Below are 22,764 nucleotides of genomic sequence, written 5' to 3'. Positions count from 1 at the left end.
CCTATTTCTCCTTAAATCCCTGAACATTCAATGGCTCTATCTCAAATACCAATTCTGTATAATTCTTAAAGTCCATAAAAAAATCTGCCTTTTTCCCACAGAAACCTTCTGTTGCTTTTCCTGTAACCTACCAAATCTGCAGGCACTGACTCCAATAAAATATCCTTCCTCCACAGAATCCATGAATCAAGCCTCAGCCAGATTTCCTAACCCACAGGGGCTAGAATGCCTGCTTCTGTCTGGAATTATGCTTTTTTCACTGGAATGAAAGAGGAGGTAGAATGCTTTGGTCAGTTGGTCAAGTTCAGAAAAATCAGTACACATCACGAATATAAGGAAGCTCAGAAATTTTTAAGAAACAATCAACTAAGATTTGATGCTCTACTGAGTAGCAATAATGGAACTATGTTTCTTTGGATCCCTTAGATGTAAGAGAGCATGAATCCACATGGAAGGAGAAATTATCTAGGATGGTCAAATCCCAAAAAAGACATGATAGTACTAGATCTCCCTACTCTATGAGCCTGAACCCCCCAGAAAGATCTAACAGTTACTAAATTCACATGCAGTATCATTGAGCAAGCAGCCCAGAGATCAACATTTCAAACGAATAATCAATGAATGATTTCAATTAAAGTATTCTAAAAAGATGTGAAGTGGCTTAATATTGAAAATACACACCCTGTAAATGTAGTCCTATATGTAGATAAGACATACCATTGTTAAAGTGAAGAAACAAAATCAATTAGTGATATTAAGCTAGAGGAATCTTTACCAGTGTTTGCCATGTTCAACGGAGAAGGCAATGGCACCCCACTCCAGTACTCTACCCTGGAAAATCTCATGGATGGAGGAGCCTGGTAGGCTGCAGTCCATGGGGTCGCTAAGAGTCGAACACAACTGAAGTGACTTAGCAGCAGCAGCAGCAGCAGCCATGTTCAAGCTCACAGTTCTGACCACTTGCCTTAGTGTGATGAATGAGGCTGATAATGGAAGAATTATATTCACCACTAGGCATTATATTCATGAGATTGATGTGGTAGCGACTTTTCTCACTTGGAAAATTAAATTTGCTGAATTAACAGCCACCAGCCCATTGGAAGCATAGTGTAGAAGCACATTACTTATAAGAACAAATATGACATAATAACAACTAATGGCTCTACAAATGGTATAGAAACAAATTTTCTTTTTTAATTCATCTCTCCCTGCTAATGAAACTGAAGATGATATGTATTGTTTCTTGTCAACACCACTGATGCTGTTTTTGCTATATGCAAAAAGACTAATAAGTAAATTTGAGTGAGCTAGAGCATCACTTGATAAAAACATCTAAAAACACTAAGATTACACCAACATGGGATAACCATGATCCCCAAAAGAGATGTCTTAGGTAAATATACAACCAGAAGCTCAGTATGCACATTTCCATACTCAAAAGCACAATGAGGCAAAAGTCCCTTTGACAGTCTTGAAATCAATAACAGAATTTACACATAAACAGGGCTTATTATGTATAAGTTTAATATATAATAAAGACCATTAATCAGTCCAGAAAAGAAATAATACACAATAAATAACAGTGTGATAAATTTGTATCTGTATCTCATAAATAAATGTCAGATGGATAACATGGTTATATGCACAAAATGAACATTATAATGCCCAGAGGAAAATATTATTATAAGTAAAAAATGTACATTGGGAAAAAGTCATGGAAGTCATGTTGAAAATCATGAGAGAGTTTTTAAAGGAATGGATTGTTACATTTTCTTTTTTAAAAAACTCAGCATGGTAAAATATATATAACATAAAATTTTACCATTTTAATCATTTCCAAATGTACAAGTCAGTGGAATTGAGTACATTCACAATGTTATGTAAATATCACCACTGTTCCAGAACTTTCTCATTATCTCAAATAGAAACTCTACTCATTAAGCAACAACTGCCCTTTTCTTCTCTCATTGCAGTCCCTGGTAACCTCTATTTGATACTTTTGGCTCTATGAATCTGCTTATTCTATCTAGCTTATATATGTGAAATCATATAATATTTACTTATTTATTAAATATTTAGTTAAATATTTATGTTTAACTTTTTGAGGAACCACCAACTATTTTTTCACCATAATGTCTTTCTGTTATCTGTTTAATCTCTGCAATGTCGGAACATGCATGCTCAGTCATGTCCAACTCTTTGTGACCCCATGGAATGTAGCCTGCCAGGTTCCTCTGTCCATGGGATTTTCCCAGCAAAAATACCAGATTCTTTACCACTGAGCCACCTGGGAACATAGGTGCCCGTTTTTTACACTTCAACACTTTTTTTTCCATTTTTTATCGTTGTAAAATATATATACATATACAACAAAGTTTATTACCTTAACTACTTTTAAGTATACAGTTTCAGTGGTATTAGGTAACTCATACTGTTATACAGCCATTACCATCATCTATCTCCCAAACTCTTCATCTTACAATTCTTTAACTGCCCTACAACATTATACAATAACTGCCCATGCCTCCCTCTCCATAGCCCTTGGCAAGAACAATTTTACTTTTTTTTTCAAATCTCCCTCACCCTTTAGCTTCTGGTAAGCGACTTAGCAGCAGCAGCAGCAGCAGCAGCAGCAGCAGCAGCAGCAGCAGCAGCAGCAACCACCATACTATTCCCTGTTAGTATAAGTTCAGCTTTCTGTGTTTGTTGTTGGCTTTTTGTTTTTTTGACTCCTCATATAAGTGAGACCATGCAAGGTTTGTCTTTATGTGTCTGGCTTATTTCACTTAGCATAATATCCTCCAGTTTCATCCATGTTGTTGTAAATGACAGAATTTCCTTCTTTCTTAAGGCTGAATAATATTCCATTGTGCGTGCTCAGTAGCTTCAGTCATGTCTGACTCTGTGACCCCAGGGACTGTAGCCTGCCAGGCTCTTCAGTCCATGATATTCTCCAGGCAAGAATACCAGAGTGGGTTGCCACGCCCTTCTCCAGGGGATCTTCTTGATCCAGGTATTGTATCTGCATCTTCAGCATTTTGCAGGAGAATTCTTTATCGACTGAGCCACCAGGGAAGCCATATATATATATATCACATTTTCTTAATCCATTCATCAATCAACAAACATTTTATTGTTTCCATAACTTAGCTCTTGTGAATAATGCTACAAAGAACATGAGAGTGCAGATGTCTCTTCAGTTCAGTTCAGTCGCTCAGGCGTGTCCAACTCTTTGCAACCCCATTAATTGCAGCACACCAGGCCTCCCTGTCCATCACCAACTCCTGGAGTTCACCCAAACTCACGTCCATCGAGTCAGTGATGCCATCCAGCCATCTCATCCTCTGTCGTCCCCTTTTTCTCCTGCCCCCAATCCCTCCCAGCATCAGAGTCTTTTCCAACGAGTCAATTCTTCGCATGAGGTGGCCAAAGTACTGGAGTTTCAGCTTTAGCATCAGTCCTTCCAAAGAACACCCTTAGAGATACTAATTTCATTTCCTTTGGTTATACACCTAAGTGGAATTGTGAACCATATCATAGTTCTATTTTTAATTTTTTGAGGAAATTTTATCCTGTTTTCCATAGTGACTGTACCGATTTATATTCCTACCAACAATGTACAAGGATTACCTTTCCCACAAACCTACAGTTACCAAGGGAGAACGGGAGAGGAATAAATTGGGAGACTGGGATTGACATATATACACTACTATATATAAAACAGATAACTAATAAAGATTTATTGTATAGCACCGGGACCTCAATATTCTATAATGATCTACATGGGGAAAAATCTAGAAAGAGTGGATATATGTATAACTGATTCACTTTGCTGCTGTTGTTCAGTCGCTCAGTTGTGTCCGACTCTTTGTGACCCCATGAACTGCAGCATGCCAGGCTTCCCTGTCCTTCACCATCTCTCGGATCTTGCTCAGACTCAGGTCCATTGAGTCGGTGATGCCATCCAACCATCTCGTCCTCTGTCATCCCCTTCTCCCCCTGCCTTCAGTCTTTCCCAGCATATCAGGGTCTTTTCTAATGAGGTGGCTCTTCGCATTAAGGTAGCCAAAGTATTAGAGCTTCAGCTTCACCATCAGTCCTTCCAGTGAATATTCAGGATTGATTCACTTTGCTGTACAGCAGAAACTAACACAACATTGTAAATCAACTATACTCCAATAAAAATTAGCTTAAAAAAGGATTCCTTTCCCCTACATTCTTATAAACACTTGCTATCTTTTAACTTATCCTAACACATACTTATCCTTATTATTTTAATACATCCTAATAGGTGTAAGATGGTATCTCATTGTGGTTTTGATTTGTATTGTCCAGATAATTAGTGATATTGAGCATCTTTTCATGTACGTATGGGCCATTATATTTCTTTGGGAAGGGGCCAAGAAACAGGTTCTTGGATTCTGAAAGAGGGCACCTTCTGCTTTTTCCTCACCTACAAAGGATTTCTCCTCATTTCCTACAAAGGATTACCTTTCCCATAAACTTACAGTTACCAAGGGAGAAGGGGAGGGGGATAAGTTGGGAGACTGGGATTGACATATACACACTACTATATATAAAATGGGCTTTCCTGATAGCTCAGTTGGTAAAGAATCCGCCTACAATGCAGACGACCCCGGTTTGATTCCTGGGTCAGGAAGATCCGCAGGAGAAGGGAAAGGCTACCCACTCCAGTATTCTTGGGCTTCCCTTGTGGCTAAGCTGGTAAAGAATCCACCAGCAATGTGGGAGACCTGGGTTTGATCCCTGGGTAGGGAAGAGCCCCAGGAGAAGCGAAAGGCTACCCACTCCAGTATTCTGGCCTGGAGAATTCCATGGACTGTATAGTCCATGGGTTCTCAAAGAGTCAGATGTGACTTGCACTTTCACTTTTACTTTCATATATAAAATAGATAATTAATAAGGATATATCATATAGCACTGCAATAGAACCATATTCTAATCAGGTTATTTGGGTTTTGCTATTGAATTATAAAGAGTTCCTTATATACTGGGTTATTAACCCCTTATCAGATATATGGTTTGCAAATATTTTCTTCCATTCCATTGGCTGCTTTTTCATTTTGCTGATTCCATATAACCTAAAAGTGCAAACTGATCCCACTGTACCATGCTAAGAGTGTTTGCCTGGCCTTCCCTACCCCCATATTGACATTCTCCCAAACGGATCTTCTTTTCAGAGACAGTGAAAGAAGAAGGAAATGAACCTACAGGTGAGGGAAGAGCAGAACATGGCCTCTTCTGAGTCCAAGGCCTCTAGTCAAAATCCGGTTTACTTAAGAACCTGTTTCTTGACGCAGGCCCTATCCCAGCCAAGACAAATCCAAGTCTTGATTTTCTGCTTCCTTGGGTCCAGTGTGACTTTACGCAGCACTGGCTCAGTGGCTCTGAGACTTAGGATACGAGACAGCTGCATGTCTCTGTCTGTTCTGTCTGTGGGTGTAAGCAGTGGGGGCTATCCCTTTTCCCCCAGAGTCTCTGGGTGTGATTCTTAGCCCTATCAGTGTTTTACTCAAGTCTGTTCATTCATGCAAATTGAACAGATAAGATCTGTGCATATGTGTGTAAACTATACCTAGAAATTTAAAACTATCAAACAACAGCAACAACCTCAAGTGGTGAGGAGTGGAAGTAAATGGGAAGTAGGTGGAGTCAGATAAACAAAAATGGCAGAAATTGACAAGTATTGAAGCTGGGAGATGGGTACATAAGGGGGGTCATTAGAGTCTGTTTTTTTAACATGTATTTGAAATTTACCTTAATAAAAAGTTTAGTTTTTTTAAGTTTTTAAAAATTAGAAGATAAATACAAGTAGAGAAAATACTTATAGCAAAATAAAAACATATGCAAGTATGACTGAGTCAGTATATCAAGAGCATACATAGATTAATAAGAAAAACCCTAAAATTTCAATACACAGATAAATAAATGACATGGATATTTAATTCACAAAAGCAGAAATGCAGAAGACTAACATATAAGGGGTTATATGTTAAACTCCATTTATGATCAAAAAGTAGAAATTTGAGATGTTTTTTCCCTATCCACTTAGTAATAATTTTTTTAATGCTCAATTCTACTTCACTCTTACCAGAGTTAGTAGAAAACAAATTAACAGACGAATGAGACTTGATGTTATGATCATAGGGGAAAATAGTTAAGGGATTTCTCTGGCAAACAGAAAAACTGCCACAGGGAATTACCTTTTCTCATACTCCAAGCTGGTCTGTTCCAACCCACAGTGCCAGGTCACTCACCTCCATTAAAATGTGTTCTGGACTATATCTTTCAAATCTGTAACTACCAAGCTTTATTGTTGCTGTGTTAAGCCTAAACTTTAGTTCTCCACACTCTTTGCCCTTATTCCCTGATGTCGTATCTCCCCATATTTTACATGAAGTCCCTAACCTCTGCTGTTGATTCTTCTGAACTTGACTCTGCTTCCTACTGACATGATATATGTTAAACTTCCTTATATTTAGCAGAATTCCCACTCTCAGCCCCCTCAGCACAAGGTGATATGTTTTTATTCAAATTACAGTGGAATCATATAAAGATGATATGGCATTATCTATACCATAAAGATAATGAAAGTAGCTAACTTCATTATATGCTTCCTACAATCCGGGCAATCATAAGTGCTTTACATACTTTACATACATAATTCAACTGAGACCTCATAACCTCTTATGTGGGTGGGTAGTAGTATTTTTATTTTGCCTGTGAGGGAGATGTTAAGTGACTCACCAGCCTCACAAAGCTGCTGATTCCAGCCAAGTTGATTTGACTCCAACACACACTCTACTGCTTCCCTGGGCCTTTTATTACGTAGAACACACCGTGAAGACCGTGATTTGACCTACAGAATAAATCCCTATTATAATAAACAACATAAATACAAAGTCCTACTGTATTTGTGGCAGCTAGCCAGGGAAATCAAGCACTTCCTGGGAAACAAGTCGCTACTGAAGTAAATAGAGCCTGATATAAATTTTTAGAAGCCATTATTTTCTATGACTTTTCTAGTAATATGAATTGACAGATATAAAAACAAAAACAAACCAAAACCCCCATCATACCATCACATAACACTGAAAGGCACTGATTAACAGGACAATACAATCCTGTATTTACATAAAACCAGGTATTAGTATGCCAGGATACTGAGCGGAACTTTTCCTGTGGCCCAGAACCGACACGCATCTACAGATGAAATCTACAGGCGCTGACTCTCCGTATTGAAAGGGGCAGAAACCTTTCCTTGAGGCTGCCTAATGGACAAAACCCATACTACAACTGAGAGCCATCCACCAATCCTCACATTCTTCCCAGCTCCTGTAAGAAGCCTGTGCAAGGAGAGGAGTGATCAGAGTTCCCAGCCTTGCAGAGAGGACAGTACTCAGTGAGGAAACTCTTTTCCCTATCTTACAACACTAAGTCTGTCAGAAGGAGGGGCGTGTGCTGCTGCAAGAGAACTCCAAGCAGAGTGGAGAGTATCTTGCAGAAGGGGAGACGGCTGGCATCTCACTTTGCCATGAGTAGAGCAGAGGGAAGCCTGGTGAGAGAATTCTGGGGAGGACCTCGCCTGAGGACAGGTGTGTGTAATTGAACACAGACTTGCACTCACTTCTCACCGTAGATTTATGAAGGCAAAAGGCTTCCTGGAGTAGCACTGTAACAGCACACTGAGAAGTGGAGTAGCAATCCTGGGAAGAAAGGACGTGTGGCACCTCCACCCCAGGTTCATGACAGAATGTGTGGAAGAAAAGCTCAGTGGTTTCCATCGGTCCACAGAAGAACTATAGAACAGATGAGAGAGAAAGAGACTAAAAGGACTAACCAGAAAAAATGACCTGACACTCTACCAGGGAGCTGTGGAGTAGGAAATGGCAACCTGCTCCAGTATTCTTGAGTGCCAGGGACAGAGGACCCTCGTGGGCTACAGTCCATGGGGTTGCAAAGAATCAAAAACATTGAGTGACTGAGCACACTACCAGAGAGAGGACCAGAAATAGGGTCTACAGGAGGGCTAGCCTAAGGAAGTCCTAGTTGACAAAGTGGACCAGGCTGGCTTAAACAAGAAACCATCATGTAGAGAACATTACATCAGCAGAAGTTGCCAGAAGCGCTTAGATCAAAGGGATCAGAGTGAGCATACACACGTTCCCACAACTGGCAGGTGGTCAAGTATACAGAACTATTGTTACCTCTATCCAAAACCACTTGCCCTAATCCTAGATGGTCCACACGACAGAGAGAAAAAAAGAAGAAACTCTGTCTCTCTCTCTCTGCCCTTTGCCTTCTCTACCTCTCTCTTTCTCCAATTCCCCTTCCAGCCCACTTTTTGGGGAATGGTTGGGGAAAAGTTTTAAATTGAACATGATACTACAGTTCTAAACTGTACTGAACTAAGCTTATGCATCAAAAATTATCATAATGTTTTGATACTTACCTAAGGTGTCATGGAAGCGTAAAAAAGATTTCTACAGAGTTTAGTAGAAAGAACTGATGAAAACAGGTAAAGTGCTTTATATATCCCACCTGTATTGTTGATGAATAGATCATCTTACCTCATGCTGTACCAGAAAAACTGTCAGATCCTTACCATTTGAGAACACAATATGCATGACTGAGGGACTCCAGTACCTAACACTAGTTTTTCAAACTTGTTTAAAAAAAAGAATCACTTAACACAATTTGCCTCCCATGGCATTCTATCAGGGCACCAGAAGTCAAAAAAAAAAAATCATGTTAAATTAAAGACATAAGTCACATTTTCACACATCAGATAAACCTGAGATGGGACCTTCAGCCCCCTTCTCTGTGAGTCATTTCAATACTACAGAAAGCTGTGACCCTGTGTTTCCAGCAGGACCAGTCATGCAGCTCTGCTGTGCAGATGAGTCATAAGAAACCTGGCTAACCGTACTTTGACATCCTCAAGCTACCTCTCTGGGAGCTGGCCATTTTATTTCCACTCTCTTCCCACCCTACTCCCCCACCATATTTCTTCCCAGAAGCCATCTTTATCTGAATTAATGTGACAAGAATAACCAGCCTGTCACCCTATGGAAAGGGTAAGAAGACTTTCAAAAATCACTGTAACTACAAAGTGCTTCCACTATATGATTCCTACTTTAAAAAGTAAAATAGTTTTTTTTTTTTTTCCTCTACCAGAAAGTGGTCCAGATTCTCAGCAGTCTCCAGTCTCAGTTTGGTACCATAACTGCCATAAATAAATTTCTTACGCACTAAAACCAGTTTTGCCCTTTTCCCAGGAGGCTTTTGTAAAGCTCAACATAAATTCAGCTATCTCATATGATGCAATTGTGATTTAGAAAAAGCCAAGACCATCATCAATACACAGTTCCATCCTCCCACACCAACAGCCCAATCTAACTGCCGCCAAGTCCCCAAACCCTGAAACTCCCACCCACAAGCTGCCAAACCCTCTGGTTGCCCTATCACTGGCAGATGCTACGACGCTCTGTCAGTAAAAGGTTTGTGAGAAACTGAAAAGTGTACAAAATCAAACAGAATGCAGAGACATTTTTACTGAATTCAGGATTCTGGAATACTTAATGCTTAAGAATTAACACATATCTGGGGATCAATACCCTGTGATTCTCTATTTGATCAACTCCAAAATGGCTACTCCCCGCTGACCCTAAAAGGAATAAGAGATGGCAATTTGAAAAGACTTTGAACATCCCCCTTAAGAGGCATCGCGTACATAGAACTCTGTAAATACAAATATTTCAATCATGAGGAGACTTGTGTGTGACAAGGTCACCATTTCTATGTTGAAGTAACATGATGAACCCTCAGAAGTGAGCAAAGTTATTCCACTAAGGGGGATACCATAATCCACTGTCATTTACGTGCACTGCATTGAGCTGTGTCTAGGGACACTGACTTGGTGACACAAACTGAAATGTCATAACCACAGTTAGGTCACTCCTAGAGAGCTCACTAAGGTCCTTCACCAAATCATGTGATTTTTATTTGAATCTGGGAAGCAACCCTGAGACTCTCAGTCCCTCATCTTACATAAGGGAAGACTGAGGCCCAGGATATTTGTGTCAAACAACTCAGATAGCAAAATACTACAATCTAGGCACCCTGATTCCTAGCCCTGGGCTCTTTTCATTCCTTTTCTCTGTTACCCAGCCTAAAAACCCATTGTTCTCACAAACACTTTCCCTACCAAGTCTCACCTCTATGCTACGACCCATGTATTCCAAGTCTCCAAAACTGCTTCTGTGACTGCTTGAGCTGAACCTCTTCTTCCGATTCTCAACTCAGCCCCTCTTGGTAGCACTGTCCTTTCCCTATGACCATGGCCCTAAACCTTGGTCTACTTGTCTTTTCCAATGACTGCCTCCTGTCCCAGATTTCACTCCACCAAGTCCCAGGACTCTCTTTTCTAATTCGGAGGCCCAGGCATCCGTCAATCAATTCTTACTCTGAGACCTTGTATCCTGAAAGAGCATATTCGTTTTCTATTGTATTGATATTCTGTTGTGATATAACAGATTATTGCAAAATCAATGATTTAAAACAACACAGATCTATTATGGTAGAGTAGTATGGGTCAGGCATTCTGACATGGGTCTCACTGGATTGAATTCAAGGTGCATTCTCTTCTGAAAGTTTTGGAGAGAATTTGTCTACTGGCTCTTTCCATCTTCTAGAAGTCTCCCACATTCACCAACTCATGGATTCCTCCTCCATCTTCAAAGTCAGCAACGTAGTACCTCTGATCCTGCTTCCATCATCGTTTCTCTTTCCCTGACTCCCCTCTTCTTCCCACCTCCTCCACTTTTAAGGACAACTGCGACTGCACTGGGCCAATCAGAATAGCACAGGATAAACCTTCCTTTTCAAGGTCAGCTGATTAGTAACCTGAATTCCATCTACAACTTTAATTCCACTTTGCCACATAACCTAACATATTCATAGGCTCTGGGGTAAAGGACATGAACATCTTTGAGGGATCATTAATCTTTCCTCTTTCCTTCAGCACCTTCTTCTCATCCCTTGACACCCCTCAGCTGATATAGAGAAAAATGGAGTCTAAATTGACTGAGTCCCCAAATGATTACTGGAGCACGTAGGGTGAGATGTGCCCAGTGGTCATTTGGAGATCCTTTCCTCAGAGACCTGGGAGGGACACTGACCCCACGCTGGCTACAGTGTTGTACTCTACAACACTCCGTCCTCACAGCTACAGAGGGCTGAGCCTAGATGGAGAAGATAGGGACCTGGCATGGAATCCAAGAACCCAGGGAGAGCAGCACACACAGTGTTATTACTAAGCATGGCCTTGGCGCTGACCAAACACAACATAAACACACAAGGCACTGAGTGTGTGGGTTGAGCCTTCAACTGAAGATTCCTTGGAGATAGACTTTGTGGTCAAAATTATGAAAGTCATTGCACTGTCAGGTAATCTACATTTACATTTTCCGTTAGGAAATCTGCATTTTGCTTTAGGGGAAAAAAAAACCAACTCAGACAATTATGGAAGACATTATATAAGGAAATTAGTCCTACAGAGTCCTATTAACCACCTCATAAAGACTTGTTTTTTAATTTTGAAATAATTAAATATTCATAGGATGTTACACAGATGGAACAGAGAAGTACACTGAACCCATCACCCAGTTTCCCCTAGGGGCTGTATCTTACATAATTACAGTTTAATACCAAAACCAGGAAACTGACATTTGTGCAATGTGTGTTTATAGTTCTCTGTCATGAAATTTATATTTTAAAAACATAACTAGACAAATGGATATGTCTGTGTCCACCACTCAGTCAGAATCCTACAAAATGTCAGCAGCACTTCATGGGACTTAAGGACTCACCTAGCAGCAGGCCTGGGCTGGATGACTTCTAAGAATCTACATAACCTCTAAGATAACATATGCAGTGAAGCACAGAGAACTTGACAAGGGCCTACATCAGCAAAGTGAAACAACAGGGAACTCTCAGTCCACTAGGCATACCTGCTTAAATGAGAAAATTCTCTTGAAACATTTTCAAATGATTTATACTCAGTGTAAAGGGAACTGTCCAACAACTTCAAAGATGCCAGTCATCTCTGAGAAGAAAAATAGGAAAGCTGACTGAAATACCACCCCAAAGTCTTACTTTTCTCCACCCCAAGCAAGAACTCAAGAAAAATCCTCTGAATCAGTCCCACAAAGTATCACAGATTGTTAGACTTAACAATGGCCCATAGAAACTTCCTAGTTTGCACCAATCTTTTAATTTACAGATGAAAAAAAACTGAGACCTAGGATAGGGAGAGGACTGCTAAGTCACACAGCTAATTAGCAGTTGTGTCAAGATTAGAACCTGAGTCCTCTACCTCCCAAACTGGCACATTTTCTAGTATTCACATTACCTACCTTCAAACACATGCTCCTGAAGTTTCAACATGATTTTAATAAAGGGAATAACATGATCAGAAGAGTAATGCTACATGGAATGACTATCAGTGGGGCAGAATTTGATAGGAGACCAGGAAAGAGGCTGTTGGACTATAACAAAGACGTATATATCTTGGTGGCTTCAACTAAAATGAAGGCAATAAAAACGGAAAGAAGCAAAAGGATTCAAGATGTATGTTCGAAGCTCAGTCAGGATAAGCTGAATTCTGTCATCTGGGTCATCAATAACAAATTTCTGACCATGAAACATACCAAGGTGAGTAACCTATTTGCCAGGGGATGCAGGGGTCGGGGGTTATACTTGTACACTTGGCCTCTGTCACTGTACCCAGTAGCAGCTACTTAGTTCAGATGGTCCCACTTGTCTTGGCAAGCAGCACCTACCTGGCTCACACATTTATAGACCCAACTTCCCCCATGCACTCGGACAGCTTCCTAATTAGAAAACTGATACACAGACTACACTACAGGATTAGGTTTAATCAGACACTGGATTTGGGGTACTGGCATCCTTGTCTGAGGCAGATTAGCTCTGCCTCATCTGCCTGTAAGTACTTCTACTTACAGGTTGGGGTCAGCCTAGATTGAGTGGCACATGAAGAGCTCCCTACCCTCTGTGCCCAGAAAGGCAAAGCAACAGCAATCTTGATGCTGGTGTAAACTTCAAATGAAACCTGAATCATCCAAACATTCAGCACACAGCTGGTTCAGGAATCTACCCATGCTACCCAAGATCCTCTGGTTTCCTTCAGGAGCTGCAGACCTAACCAGTTCACTGGGGGAGCCTGACCTCTTGACCCTTTCCTGAGACTGGTTTTCTACACCTCTCAACGTCTCCCACACTCCTCCCAGGCTTTTAACTCAGACACACAGACACCAAGCACAGTTATTGACCCAAAGATCTGCTGCCTGGATTGGACACCAGATCACACGCAAGTTGGTTTTGTCACATTCCTCCAGGCTTAGCTTTGGTCTTCCCATTAAAAAAGTCTGCCTTGTTTTTTACTTTATGGTGGTAGAAGGAAAAGAGAACGGGCAGCTCTCAAGCAGTGCTCACTGAGATGTAAATCCATGCAACCACTCTGAAGAGAAATTCGGCAAAAATCTGGAAGAGTTAATGATGCACATATCCTGTAATCCTTTTCCTAGGTATACGCCCAAGAAAAATGGACAACAGGACCATCAAAAAAATCATGGAAGGTTATTCAGATCCACTTTATTTTACAGCAAAACTGTAAATAACTCAAATGCCTAAGACAAAAAAATAAATTGTAGGATAGTCATAAAATATAATATTACCCAGGAATTTAAAGGAAACTTACTAATATATACCATATGAGTGAATCTCAAAAATATTATGTTCAGAAAACAATCTAGACCCAAAAGTTAATACTGGTTACTCCACTTATAAGAAATTTAAGAAAGAACAAAACCAAATCTAAACTAGCTCAAAATAGTAATTATCTGTGATGGGACATACAGATGGGGCTATGGACTGAAAAAGCACATGGGGGAGCACTCTGGGGTGTTAGAAATATTCTTTATTTTGCTCACTGCTGTAATGGCATATAGTTAGTTAACTATTGATTTGGGTTTCATAGCAGTAAAATATACATATAATGAAATGCCTAACCTTAAGTGTACAACATGATGAGTCTTGATAAATGTATATCCATGTAACTACCACACCAGTCAAGATATTGAGCATTTCTATCACTCCAGAAAGTTACCATATACCCTCCCAGGCAACTGCTGTTCTTATTTCTATCACCATAAAATTTCCCCCTCTATAACTTTATATAAAGAGAATAATTCAGTATGTTATTTTGTGTCTGGCTCCTTTCACTCGACATGATCTTTGGGGGGATTTGCTCTTATTGCTGGATGTATCAGTAGTCCATTCTTTTCACTTGCTGAGCAGTATTCTTTTATCTGAATTATACCATAATTTATCCTGGATGGATATTCAGGTTCTTTCCAGCTTGGGACTAGCATAAAGTTGTCGTGAACATTCTTTTGCGTGCCATTTTGTGGGCATACGTTTTCATTTCTTCTGGAGAAATACCTAGAAGTGGAATTTCTGAGCCACAGCACAGATATATGATTAATTTTTCAAGAACTCTCAATCTTTTCCCAAAATGATTGTGACTTTGTTCTCTATCAGCAATTTTCCCACATTCTAACCAACAGTTGTAGTTGTCTATCTTTTTAAAGTTAGCCATTATAATGAATATAAAACAGTATCTCACTGTAATTTTAATTCTCATTTTCTCAGATTAATGGTAGTAAGCAATTTAATGTGCTTATTAGCTATTTGTACACATTCCTTTTTGAACTACCTGCTCAAGTCCTTTGCCCATTTTATATTAGATCACTTGTCTATTGATTTGCAGGAGATATGTTTATTATAAACATTTTCTCCTAGTCTGTGTCTTCCCTCTTCACTTTTTATTGTGGTAACTTTTAATCAGCAAAAGTTTTGAGTTCCAACAGATCTATTTTTTCTTTTCTGTTTAATGCTATTTATGTTCTCTCCAGGAAATCTTTGTCTAACCCAAGCATGTGTTTTCTTCTAGAAACTTTATAGTTTTTGATTTTACATTTGTGTTGATGATCTACTTAAGTATTTTGATTTTTGGTGTTATCCGATAAAGAATTTTATTCTTAATAGCATTTTCCAATTGCTTACAACTGATCTATAAAAATACAAATGACTTTTTTCTGTGGTCTTTCTAAATTCATTTTTAAGTATCAGTAGTTGTTTTGCAGATCCCTTAAGATTTTCTATATACAGAATTACGCCCTTTGCAGGCTTTGTATCTTATACTTCTCTTTCTTGCCTCATTGCAATGGCCAACAGCTCCAGTGAAGTATTATCAATAAAAAGCAGCAGTAAGGAAGGACATCCATACTTTATTCTCAATCATGGGGGAAGGCTTTCAATATTTCAGTGTTAAATGTGATGCTGCTACAGGAGTTTTATAGATGCTATCGAGTTAAAGAAATTCAATTCCTGATTTGCTGAATTTAAAATTACTGAATCTTGTGAAATATCCTTTCTGTATTTATTGAAAGGGTTATATGGGTTGTCTTCCTTGTTATGTTAAAAGGTGATATAATTTTGGGGTTAAGCATTTTTGTTTCCTGGGACTAAACCCCACTTGACCATGATACATTAACATTTTCATACCGTCCTGGATTCCACCTAATGATATTCCTTTAAGGATTTTTATTTCTTAGTCACAGCTGTTATAAAAGAATACCATATACTGGTGACTTTAAGCAACATTTATTTCTCACAGTTCTGAAACCTGTGAAGTCCAAGATCAAGACACCGGCAGATTCAGTGTGTGCCCTCTTCCAGGTTACAGACTGCTGACCTCTTCATCATATTAAGGGTTAGGACTTCAACATATGAATTTTGGAGGGACACAAACATTGTCTATTGCAGTGTCTATGATCTCAGGAATACTGATCAGCAATTTTCTTCGAGGTATTTTTCTCAGGTTTTGCTATCTGGCTAATGCTCGCCTCATAAAATGAGTTAGGAAATGTTCCCTCTTTCTCTATTCTCTGATTTACTTAACATTCATATTACTGCTTACTGTTTGATAGTATTCACCAGAGAGACCATCTGGACTTGTAGCTTTCTTCACAGGAGTTTTTTATCACAAATTCAAAATTTTAAATATAGGGCTATTCAGATTTTCTATTCCATCCTGTATTAGCTTTAGTAAGTTGTGTTTTAAAGGAATTTGAAAACATCTCATTTCTTGAATTTATTGGCATAAAGTTTCCATAATATTTATTAATCTTTTAATGTCAGTATGATTTATTCCTTTCATTCATAATTATGGTAATTTATGTTTTCTCTCCTTATCAGTGATGGTAAGAGTTCCTCAATTTTATTTTACTTTCAAAGGACAATCTTTTGGCTTTGTTAATTTTCTCCATTAATTGTCTCCTTTTATTTTTCTATTTCTGATTTATGTGCTTTATTGACTTCTTTTGGGTTTAATTGGTCCTCTTTTTCTAATTTCTTCTGGACGTTTGGAAACAGAGCAGGCTGTGAACAAGATTTATGTATGAAGGACACCAATTTCAAGCCTGGGTATCACTTTCTCTTGAAGTCTTGGAGACAATCTTCAAGTGGTAGACAGACATACACAATATGTGAGCTCTAATAATGACATAAGTTCTTCATCTTTGGACACAGGCTGTTTCTGCATACTGCAGTACATCATTTGTAATCAGGACCAATCAAAGTCCTGAAGGCCCAGGTTCACTGCTTTGAACATGTCTGGACAGTCTACTGGTACATCATCATGGCCCTAAGATTAACATGAGTATGGACTTTCAGGCAAGCATAAAGTCCTAAAGTTTAAGATTCTTTCATGTTTCTAAAGGTTTTCCTAGGAACCCAGGTAAATGAGAGTTGCATCAGCAACACTGTCTACATAAATTTGAGTTCTTATAGGTACCAGAATTATGAAGGTTATCTATTCTGGACTGAGGCCCCAGATATCCACAGCTATAATTTTGCAGGTTTTGGCACCTTGATAAACAAGTGATGTCAACCAATTTGAACTAATTAAAAATTCTAAAAAGGTTATCAGAGTTGGTGGGAGAAAAGTTATATGAGAGGGTTGAAGTTTAAAGAAAATAATGAGAGAAGATTACAATTTCAAATATAACTGATGATGTATGCAAAAGGTTCAAAAACTGGAAACTAAGAGAATTAGATCTGCTGCTCTCTGGGTTGGAAGTCTGTAGAAGCCAGTGAATTCCAAGGAGGCTTCAAGCCTAAAAAATAAGTTAAAATAATGAACTTGGGCCTTCTGGATATCTTCTACTTTGCTCAGATTATTTGCTCCTAGCCCTTTCTAACAGTATGCGTCTCCTATGATCTATTTATTTCCTTTATGAAACTCAAATCTGTGGAAACTTTTCCATTGTGAAGTCATGAAATTCCAAAGACCCTGGAAAAATAACCAATCCCATGAGATGGACCTGCCTTCAATCTGGAGATCTTCTCCCCAGATTTGTGGGGCATTCATTCAGCTCCTTTACCACCACAGCTATATTCAGGATAACTGAATAAAACTAGAAGTTGTGGGAGCTCCAATGTGGCAGTGAAAATAGAGCCTGCTCGCTAAGAACAATCCACTCTCATAAAACAATTTAAAGCAAGGCAATATTTTTGCATATTTTTCTGTAATTATCATTAAGATATTGAAGATGCAATGCATCTTTCAAAACCTGTTTACTGAATGCCTACTACATGCCAGACATTATGCAAGAGACAGAGGGATACAACAGTGAGCCAAGAAAAAGAGAAAAGAAAGTGACAAGACAGTTGTGAGTGGAAAGAGTAGGAATGGAGAAGGTAGAGTGCTGGTGTGCTCCTTTATTACCAAAGACTTTGTATATTCCTGGATCCTTGAATCAGAAAAAAGTAGCTATGCTGGATCCCTCTCTCTTTTGGGGGAGAGAGTTTATGTATGTGTGGTGGGTTTTGGAGAAAATGAGGAAGCATAAGGAGAATACCTCAATTTCTGCCCAATGGAAGTGGGAGGATGGAATCACTGATGTTCCAGAAGCTAAGAAAGGAAAAATGTAAATTATTTTCTTTATGCATGTGGTTTGCACAACATCCTCCAACATAAGACTCCCACTTGGGTCCTAAAGTTGGAAAAATATAGAGAGTATGGAGATGAACAAAAACAGGACTTGACACAGTATCCCAGGTGTCAGCACAAGTAGACCAACTCCTAGAGGGAGATATTTGTAAGATATTCCCCAGGTTTATTACTCATGTGCATTATAAATGTGGAATTCATGTCATTAGCCTAAACTACAGAGATGCATTTCTCACGTAAGTCCCTATATGCAGGCTGGGTAGCAAAGAAGAGTTCTTAAAGTGGGGGTAATGTGAAGTGCTCTTAAGAATTTTCTACCCTAAAAGGTATTTCCCGTGTTGACTGAAATTCTTCATTGATTCCACTGCTTAGAACCTGTCTTTAATCATCTCTCTGTAACCACAAAAGCAGTTACAATAAAGATTCTGAAATCAGATTGCCTTGTTCAACCTGGGCTTCACCACTAACTGCTTATGTGACTTTGGAGAATGCTTTTTCAATTTATCTTATTTACTTGGCTTTGCCAAGTCTTAGTTATGGCATGTGGGATCTAATTCCCTAACTGGGGATTGAACCCAGGCCCCTACATTAGGAGCACAGAGTCTTAACTACTGGACCATTAGGGAAGTCCCTGAGGTATGGTTTTTAATAATCAAGAATCACATTTATTGAGTATGCAGTCACTTAGCAACTACAGAGCTAAGCACTTTACATGTATCTGCATGCATGCATGCTTAGTCACCATGTCATGTAGCCCCAGGGACTGTAGCCTGCCAGGCTCCTCTGTCCATAGGACTTTCCAAGCAAGAATACTGGAGTAGGTTGCCATTTCCTTCTCCTTCAACCCACATCTCCTGCATTGCTGGCAGATTCTTTACCACTGAGCCACCTGGGAAGCCCCATGAGGTAGAGGTAGGTATCATTATTATAGTTATCAGATGAAGACACTGAGGCAAATGTGTAACTTCCAGGTCCAAAACTAGTAAACTGAGGAACTGAAATTCAAACCTAAGCCATTTTAACTACTATTGTACAGTGGCCTCACTTAAACACTCTAAGCCACTATACCTACCTTAGACAGTTGTAAAGATTAGGTTAAGATAATGCATGCAGACTTCATGGAGTGCAAAAAGTGTTCAATTTTATTACTATTTCAGATAAATCAATCCTTTAAATAAAAAAGGAGCAATGTCTACCAAATCCCCACACAAAGCCCCATAACAGAGGCACAAAAGACCCATCAGGATTCCATTCCTTCCTGCCTCTCCAGTCTCATCTCCTACCACTTCCCTCTTCCACACTCCAGCCTAACCGAGTTACTTCTCATTCTTCAGAGGTGCAAGACATTTTGTTATCTCCATGACCTACAATATGCTGTTCAACTCAAATCTGTCCCCTGCTAGGTGAGATGCTCCCTGTCTGGGCTCCCACAGAATCCTGCACACACTGGTTATTCTTCTTATGCTATACTCAGAGTCCTCTGTTATCTGCCTCCTCCACCACGCTGTAAGCTTGAGGACAGTCTGCTGCAGTAGTCTCCCATCCTAGCTCCCAGAACAACATATGCACAGGAGACATTCAATGAATGTATACAGAATTAACACATTAATTCTAATTAGTGTTCTAATGGAGTTATAGCAATTTACTGGCAGGATGAGTAAAGACTGACTGGGAGGGTCTGCAACAACTTCTCTGAAGAGGCAGCATCTGACTTGGCTCTTTATGGGAAGGTAATACTCAAAATTCTCCAAGCCAGGCTTCAGCAACACGTGAACTGTGACCTTCCAGATGTTCAAGCTGGTTTTAGAATAGGCAGAGGAACCAGAGATCAGATTGCCAACATCCGCTGGATCATCAAAAAAGCAAGAGAGTTCCAGAAAAACACCTATTTCTGCTTTATTGACTATGCCAAAGCCTTTGACGGTGTGGATCACAATAAACTGTGGAAAATTCTGAAAGACATGGGAAGACCAGACCACCTGACCTGCCCCTTGAGAAACCTATAAGCAGGTCAGGAAGCCAACAGTTAGAACTGGACATGAAACAACAGACTGGTTCCAAATAGGAAAAGGAGTACATCAAGGCTGTATACTGTCACCCTGCTTTTTTAACTTCTATGAAGAGTACATCATAAGAAACGCTGGGCTAGAAGAAGCACAAGCTGCAAACAAGATTGCCAGGAGAAATATCAATAACCTCAGATATGCAGATGACACCACCCTTATGGCAGAAAGTGAAGAGGAACTAAAAAGCCTCTTGATGAAAGTGAAAGAGGAGAGTGAAAAAGTTGGCCTAAAGCTCAACATTCAGAAAACGAAGATCATGGCATCTGGTCCCATCACTTCATGGGAAATAGATGGGGAAACAGTGCAAAAACAGTGTCAGACTTTTTTTTTGGGGGGGGGCTCCAAAATCACTGCAGATGGTGACTGCAGCCATGAAATTAAAAGACACTTACTCCTTGAAAGGAAAGTTGTGACCAACCTAGACAGCATATTAAAAAGCAGAGACATTACTTTGCCAACAAAGGTCCATCTAGTCAAGGCTATGGTTTTTCCAGTTGGACTGTGAAGAAAGCTGAGCGCCAAAGAATTGATGCTTTTGAACTGTGGTGTTGGAGAAGACTCTTGAGAGTTCCTTGGACTGCAAGGAGATCCAACCAGTCCATTCTAAAGATCAGTCCTGGGTGTTCATTGGAAGGACTGATGCTAAAGCTGAAATGCCAATACTTTGGCCACCTCGTGTGAAGAGTTGACTCACTGGAAAAAGACTCTGATGCTGGGAGGGGTTGGGGGCAGGAGGAGAAAGGGACGACAGAGGATGACATGGCTGGATGGCATCACCAACTCGACGGACACGAGTTTGAGTGAACTCCAGGAGTTGGTGATGGACAGGGAAGCCTGGTATGCTGCGATTCATGTGGTCGCAAAGATTCGGATACAACTGAGCGACTGAACTGAACTGAACTGAATGCTTGGATCGGTGAACACACACAAGTGGACCTCCCAAGAAGAAAAGGTTTGAGGAAAGGCTCTAGAAGAAAACTCTGGAGTATAATAAGTAAACTTCTATGACTAGAACATAGGAAACAAGGCGGATAAGGTCACTGTAACAATAAAACTGGGAACTGCAAAGAATCAAGATCATCAAATCTATTTTCAAACAACTTTCCATTAAAAAAAAGTTACTGCTGCCCAAGTAATGTTATCCTCTCCCAATTCTTCGATTTGCATTTCTTTTCATTCACTCATAACCAACCCATAATGACCACATCAAAAATACAGCAATGCATACAAAGAGGGATTGTAGCAAAAGGACAGAAATGGGGGAAGTAAAATAGTATGAAAAGTAAGATGAAACTGCTCTAAAATTAAAATACCAAGCAGATAGGAGTGTCTCACCTGTATCAGAGCAGGGCCCATATCATCAGCAGTTCGACTGTTCTTATATTTATTAAACTTAGTCCTTTTTTAACTACATAAATTTCTGTAACGAACTCACACCGATTTATGATGCAGAGACAGCAATCACTGAAGGCAATCGCTATCATTTTAGAAAGAAAACCTTTTGCCGTACGTACTTTGCACTCCACCCAGTAAGCCACTGGCGTTACTAAAGAGTCAGTGAATGATACAGTGTTTAATACAGGCTACATCATGCAAGAACAAAATTTACAACCACTGTACTGATTGTGTCCCCTGCTTTACACGCCAACTCGATACTGAATGCACACCTTTTAGGGGAAAGACACTCTTCTTTGCATTGACAGGGATACCTGGATGAATCTGGTATGATCCAGACCCTTAAAGAATACACAGAAAAGGTGAGCCAAATGCATACATGATAATGCAATTCAGGCTGTGATAAATGTATGAAAAATGTGGCATGAAAGCAAAAAAGAAGTACTCATTAATCTTAACAGGAAAAATGGAGGAAGATTTCATGGCAGGGTTAACTGGGACTCCTAGGAAAAGTTTTCATTGTGTTTATTTTAGTTTTACAATTTTTTTTAATTACAAAGGTGATATATGTTCATTATGAAAAAATACAGATAAGCAAAAAACTACAAATCACTACATTTTGGTATATGCCATTTAAATTTTATTTATGTATAAAAATAATAACATTTTACATTCTTTTCAGTAAGCAGCTTTTCAGGCAACAATGTATTAACAACCATCTTTCCACATTATTTACTATACCTCTACAACTGACTTTTTTTATTTTAAGAGGAGCATATCACAAAAAGAGTACACAGCAAAAGCCTTCTCCCTTCTACCGTCCATTACCTTACACTTTTAAACAGAAGCAACCAGTTTGACCAGTTTCTTGTGATTGTTCCACGAGTAGTCTATGGCTATATGAGCATGTGTGTGTATATTTCTCTTTTTAAATAAATGGTAGTAGTGCACACAGTTTTGTACCTTGCTTCTATCCCCAGGCAGTACACATATCATTGCCTTGTTCCTCTTAGTGGCTGCAGAGTGTTCCATTGTACTTATATACAATACCTTATTCATCCAGTACACTTTGATGGACATTCAGAATATTTCCAACCTCTTGCTAGTACAGTAATGCTGCTGCTGCTGCTGCTAAGTTGCTTCAGTCGTGTCCGACTCTGTGCGACCCCAGAGACAGCAGCCCAC

The 22,764-nt window shown here is 39.5% G+C and overlaps 1 protein-coding gene and 1 non-coding gene across 4 annotated transcripts in view; both read right to left on the bottom strand.

The window, feature by feature from the left end:
* LOC105607546 (dolichyl-diphosphooligosaccharide--protein glycosyltransferase subunit 1-like) overlaps positions 1-22,764 on the bottom strand; it is a 366,609-nt gene that overhangs the window by 325,208 nt on the left and 18,637 nt on the right. The gene's annotated exons all lie outside the window — the stretch shown is intronic.
* Positions 18,673-18,744, bottom strand: TRNAR-CCU (transfer RNA arginine (anticodon CCU)). The gene has a single exon. It is a non-coding gene; the product is annotated as a tRNA-Arg (tRNA).

The sequence above is a fragment of the Ovis aries genome, chromosome 2 (genome assembly GCF_016772045.2).
Source record: "Ovis aries strain OAR_USU_Benz2616 breed Rambouillet chromosome 2, ARS-UI_Ramb_v3.0, whole genome shotgun sequence".
Classification (NCBI taxonomy): domain Eukaryota; kingdom Metazoa; phylum Chordata; class Mammalia; order Artiodactyla; family Bovidae; genus Ovis; species Ovis aries.
This window is presented reverse-complemented; position numbering and strand designations above follow the sequence as displayed.